Source organism: Garra rufa, chromosome 16, assembly GCF_049309525.1.
Source record: "Garra rufa chromosome 16, GarRuf1.0, whole genome shotgun sequence".
NCBI classification, from domain to species: domain Eukaryota; kingdom Metazoa; phylum Chordata; class Actinopteri; order Cypriniformes; family Cyprinidae; genus Garra; species Garra rufa.
The window spans coordinates 15,576,592-15,582,987 of NC_133376.1; the positions used below are offsets into that span (position 1 = coordinate 15,576,592).

Here is a 6,396-nt window from a genome sequence, read left to right on the forward strand (position 1 = left end):
ACGATTATGATTATTTATAACACACAATGGACATCATATTAAATCTACTTAATTTATAATGGACTATATCATATTACATTTATTTTTTACATTATATTACATTTTATTTTGATGGTCCCCTTAGTCTTATTAACTATAAGCTGAAACTTTCCAACTGCATGTCAACTAACAATTAGAGTATTAGTAGACTTAGGCTAAGGTTGGGCTATAGGTAGAAGGTTCACGTACTTGCAAAGTTACTTATAATATAATAGTTTACCTTTTGGAGAAACATTAAAATACAGTGTTAGCATATATTTAGTATACTACTAATAATGATTACTGCTAGCGGACATGGAGTTGCAGAGTTACTTATCAAAAGCTGTCTAAAAGGTACCATCAAAATAATCAAACTGATACTACAAATGTGTCATATTACACATTCATCTGATCTGTTGCCTGATCTTAGGGTTTTTTGGGAAATATTATTATAATTACTTATAAGTGGTCTTTGTATGCTTTAAGTAAAGTGAAATGAGTAACATGGCAAGATATGACACTTATAATACGTTATAACTATGAGCAGGTAATCATACTGTCACGTATCTGGTCTTCCCTGTCATCATGAACTCTTGCACCACACTTCATGGACTTCATTCCCCACAAGCCACTGCACTAATCACTGCATTCACCTGGCCCTTGTTTCTCACTACACTGATTAGTTCTCACAGCTGCACCTCATCACTCTGACTGCATTTAAGCCACTCACACACACAGCCACCTTGCGAAGTCTTATTGTTCCTATGGTCGTAATTCTAAGCGTATTTCTCTGTGTTGGATTATCTGTGTATGACTCTGGACTGTGTACCCCGTTGACGATTCCTGCTTCCTGCCATTGCGACCATTGCCTGTCTATTGAACTGTTTCCCGGATTACCTTCGTTGTTCCTGTTTTCTGGTGATTATTCAGGCCTGTTGACGATTCTAAATAAATGCTGCAAATGGATCCGCACGTCTCTGACTCCTCCTTGTGACAGAAGACTTCGCCAAGTAAGGATCCAGCGGCTTTATGGTGTCATTCGGTTCCAGCATGAATCCCACGGTGCAGATCATGCTTCTCAAGCAGGGTGAGCAGACAATTGAGGATTATGTCATGGCTTTCATTGATTTGTCAAATCTGTCTTCGATGGATGAGACGTGCCTCATGATTTTTTTCCGTGGAGGACTCTCAGAGCCATTGGCTTCCAACATGCCAAATTTTGAACTTGGCTGGACTCTGCATCACTACATGGATCTGGCTCTTTTGTTGTGTGGCTCTCCGTTTACGGTGGGTGAGGTAGAGCCACAGCACAAGATGGCCGCCAAACCTGAGTCTGCACCTAAGATGGCTACCGTCAAATCAGAGTCTCCGCCGCCAGAGCGCCCTCCAGTGACTGCGCCGCCAGAGCGCCCTCCAGTGACTGCGCCGCCAGAGCGCCCTCCAGTGACTGCGCCGCCAGAGCGCCCTCCAGTGACTGCGCCGCCAGAGCGCCCTCCAGTGACTGCGCCGCCAGAGCGCCCTCCAGTGACCGCTCGCTCAGAGCCTGCTCTTCCAGAGTCTCCGCTGGAGACGCCCAGCCCTCCTGAATCTCCGCTGGGGTCGTCCAGTTCTCCAGAGCTCGCTCCTCAAGAGCGTCGTCCAGAGCCCGCTACTCAAGAGCGTCGTCCAGAGCCCGCTCCTCAAGACAGCCTTCCAGAGACTCCGCTGGTTCCGCCCAGCCTTCCAGAGACTCCGCTGGTTCCGCCCAGCCTTCCAGAGACTCCGCTGGTTCAGCCCTGCCTTCCAGAGACTCCGCTGGTTCCGCCCAGCCTTCCAGAGACTCCGCTGGTTCTGCCCAGCCTTCCAGAGACTCCGCTGGTTTCGCCCAGCCTTCCAGACACTCCGCTGGTTCAGCCCTGCCTTCCAGAGACTCCGCTGGTTCCGCCCAGCCTTCCAGACACTCCGCTGGTTCAGCCCTGCCTTCCAGAGACTCCGCTGGTTCCGCCCAGCCTTCCAGAGACTCCGCTGGTTCCGCCCAGCCTTCCAGAGACTCCGCTGGTTCCGCCCAGCCTTCCAGAGACTCCGCTGGTTCCGCCAAGCCTTCCAGAGCCTCCGCTGGTTCAGCCCTGCCTTCCAGAGCCTCCGCTGGTTCAGCCCAGCCTTCCAGAGCCTCCGCTGGTTCCACCCAGCCTTCCAGAGACTCCGCTGGTTCCATCCAGTCGTCCTGAGATTCCTGTCTGCCCGGTTCTGGTCACGGAGGTCATGCATGGACTGTTCCCACCCACCCTCCCTGCTGCTCCAGTCCCGCCACCTCTGTCTCCTGACAGTCCCTCTGCTCACCCACATCCCACCTTCGGCGCAGAGGACTTGCCTTGGGACTGCCAGTCTCCATCGGTGTCCAGACTGAAGGATCCCTCACCATCACCTCCAGTCTCAGAGTCCTGGACTCCACCTCGGTCCTCCGACCCTGCGGCTCCACCCCGGCTCTGTGCTCCCTCGTCTCCGTTGTCGGCCATCTGCCCACCAGCTCCTCCGGGCTCCATCGTCTCTCCGGCTCCGCCCCGGTCAGTCGTCGCCCCACCTTCGCCTCTGGACTCTACTCCTCTGGCTGCGCCTCGTCACTCCGTCCCGCCGGCTCTGTGGACCTCCTCCCTCCCGTGGGCACAGCCTCGATCCTCTGTCACTCCGGCTCCGCTGCGTACCTCCGGACCTCCATCTCCGCCGGGGTCGCCAGAGCCTTGGGCTCCGCCTTGGCCCTCCGGTTCCTCGGTGTCACCTAGGACCATCGACTCTCCGGTTCCGCCTCGGGCTCCACCGGCTCCACCTCCGTCGGTCGGCCCCATGCAGGAGCCAACCCTTCCTCCACCATGGCTTCTCCCTCCGTCGGCTCCGCCTCATTTCGTGGTTCCAGTACCCCTACATGGACCTGGCCCTCCATCCCTCCCCCTGTTCCGCCTCCGCTCCACCACCCTCCAGGTTGTATAAGGTGGTTAGAGCGTCTGGAAGCCGCTCCTTGGGGAGGGGCTCTGTCACGTATCTGGTCTTCCCTGTCATCATGAACTCTTGCACCACACTTCATGGACTTCATTCCCCACAAGCCACTGCACTAATCACTGCATTCACCTGGCCCTTGTTTCTCACTACACTGATTAGTTCTCACAGCTGCACCTCATCACTCTGACTGCATTTAAGCCACTCACACACACAGCCACCTTGCGAAGTCTTATTGTTCCTATGGTCGTAATTCTAAGCGTATTTCTCTGTGTTGGATTATCTGTGTATGACTCTGGACTGTGTACCCCGTTGACGATTCCTGCTTCCTGCCATTGCGACCATTGCCTGTCTATTGAACTGTTTCCCGGATTACCTTCGTTGTTCCTGTTTTCTGGTGATTATTCAGGCCTGTTGACGATTCTAAATAAATGCTGCAAATGGATCCGCACGTCTCTGACTCCTCCTTGTGACACATACTCTTAAAAGCTATAACCACAAATAAGTAAAAATTATAATCTTATGAATACTCATGAGATGATATAACATTATAAGGTTTTTTAAAATGCATTATGCATTCATTATAATGCCTTAAGAATAACATTATAATTTGTTATAAATACGGGCTTCGTTGAAATACCGAAATATTTCTTAAAACAAGAGGTGATGCTTGGTCTGAGTAATGTCTTTGTGTTAATTCTGTCAGTTAGAAATGTGAAGGTGCGTTCACACCGGACGCGAATGAAGCGGCAAGCGCGAGTGATTTACATGTTAAGTCAATGCAAAGACGCGAATAGCCATCCTGCGGCGCGAAACGCGCGAATGAGGCGGCGCGAAACGCGCGAATAGCGCGAATGGCGCGGCGCGCATTGAGCGTTCAAGCGATTGCCGCGCCATTCGCGCGAAACGCGCGAGTTCAAAAATCTGAACTTCGGCGGAATTCCGCGCCGCGGTAACCAATCAGGAGCTTGCTCTAGTAGTGACGGAGGCAGAAATCCGAAACAACAATGGCGGACAAAATCACCGTTGCTGTCTGTGGTTCCTCGGAGCTGTACGATACATCTTTGGACTTTTGTAGAAACAGGAATAAAAGGGATCTTGCTAAGAATAAAGTGAGTGAAGAGGTCGGACAATCTGGTTAGTTTTAAAAAACGCTCTTTACTCAATTTAACCTACATATACATACATATTGAGACTACAAGCAAGCTAAAGCTGGCAAATTGAGCTCATTCACCTATTTTACAACTACTTTCCCGCTGACGAGTGGCAGAAGCCCCTCCCTTGACGCGAATTCGCGTGTTGTGAAGAAAATGTCACGCGCGAATGACGCGAATTTTACCGCGCGAATGGCGCGAGTAAACTCAAATGTTCAAGCGTTCAACTACGCGCGAATAGCGCGTTTTTTCCGCGCAAGTCGCGTCCGGTGTGAACGCACCATAATACTTACGAATGATCACACCGCAATGTCCAGCTCTTCCCCCGTTCCTTCCTTTAATGCGGTACTGACACTGTTCCAACTGTTCGCAACACCATCCGGATGGCATCTCAGGTGCTTTGCCTCCAAGGAGGCTTAGGTGATAAACCTACAAAAATATAATATAATGTATATACAGTGGTGGCCAAATTATTAGAACACAAGTATTTTCAGCAGATAATTGATTTTAATTTGGTTTTAAGTCAGTAATTTCTATTTTTTGCTGTAGTGTGTCCGTTGGAAATATCGGTTTACATTAGTAATTGTAATAGTCCAGTGAGTCTGACAACAGTCAGTGCTCCACACAAAGATCTGATCTCATCATCATTGGGTCTGTCTGACTGACAAAAAGAAACAAAACAAACTGAGACAGACTAAATCCAGAACTGGATTCTGAAGAATCCTACCTGCAAAGCTACCTGGAAAGCTAGACAAGTGCACCTAGGGCAAAAGCTGCTTTAAAATCAAAGGATAGTCACACCAAATGTTGATTAAATTTAGTTAATAGAAGTTCATTGATAAAGAAGATCTATTTATGACATTATTTTTGACAGCATCCTCATTTTACAACATTTTCACACAAGTGTCTAAAACTTTTAACAGTACTGTACCTTTGCAGATAGGTCTCTTGAAGCATCTTAAAGACTTTGCCGCAGATCTTCTGGATTTAATCTGTCTCCGTTCGTTCTGTTTCTTCATGTCATTCCAGACAAACTGGATGATGATGAGATCAGATCTGTGTCTGTGGAGCAAACAAAAATCTCATTGGACTTTTACAATTAATGGAAAATTAATGTTTGGAAATGTAAACTGATATTTCAAGCTGACACAGATAGAAATAACTGATTTAAAACCATCATTTGGTTTCATCTGGTTACAACTATTCTAGTAATGTTGGCCACCACTTTATAATGTATAGCAGTTATAACACAAGATTGTTGTACAATAACAGATTAGCGACAGCTTTAGTGATTATAAAGGAAGTGTTCTCACTGTCTAGGCTATAAGAATTTGAATAAATGCATTCATAGATTCGCTATCAAAATTACAGTGATTGACATAACCATAACAATTAACAAAATTTAGACACACAAAAGAAACACATTTAAATGGAAAAAACGTTTACATATGTAATTTTAATCATCAAAGATGAGTTTCAAGTAATAGAATTGGTGACTGCAAGGAAACTAACATTTAGACAGAAGCAAGATTATTATGCTGCTGTCACTAAAACCTAAAGCACAGATAACTGACAAACTTTGGTTTTCAACAACTGTTTAGGTAAGACAAACCTGACTTAATTTACATGATTACACTATTAATGAGCCTTTTAATACAATTTTGAGTGTATTTAAATGGAATAACTGAACCACAAAAGAGATAACATTTTGGTTGCACGTTTTAAGGCCTGTGTCGTTCACTAAGACCTTTATTAAAAATTATTAGATTGAATAATTATGCCTATTTTTAGCATCATGCAAGTCCTGCTCCTAATTATATTAAGGCATGCATATATTTTCAAAATGAACTGAACTTACCGGTAACCGACCAAACTCCCGCAAAGGACCCTCTCAGGAAAGCAGTGTCCACAACCAGTTTAATGTTAGGACGACACTACTGGGCGGGAACATTAGAAATCAATTGGAACATACAAAATTATAATTTGCAAGATTAAAAATGTCTTAAAATTAATTAAAATATATTTTTTTACCTCAAAACAATCCCTCAGTATTACACCAATTTATTGTCAATACTATAGTAATACTATAATACTAAAAAAATTGGTCAGATATACATTATATGGTGACTAAATATGCTATTTTAAATAATGGTAATTAAACAAAGCTAACACTTAACATTAAATACGAAAATAAATCACTGGCACTTACCGTTTCTTGTGATGTGTGTGTTCAAAGTTGTTTTGTGCGTCCGTG

The 6,396-nt window shown here is 45.8% G+C and overlaps 1 long non-coding RNA gene across 1 annotated transcript; it reads right to left on the minus strand.

Annotated features, from left to right (window-relative positions):
- Positions 1-4,446: 4,446 nt before the first annotated feature.
- LOC141288343 (uncharacterized) lies at positions 4,447-6,080 on the minus strand. The gene is made up of 3 exons (XR_012339664.1): positions 6,001-6,080; positions 5,074-5,204; positions 4,447-4,571 (listed from the first exon to the last, which is right to left on the minus strand). It is a non-coding gene; the product is annotated as an uncharacterized lncRNA (long non-coding RNA).
- Between the last annotated feature and the right edge of the window lie 316 nt (positions 6,081-6,396).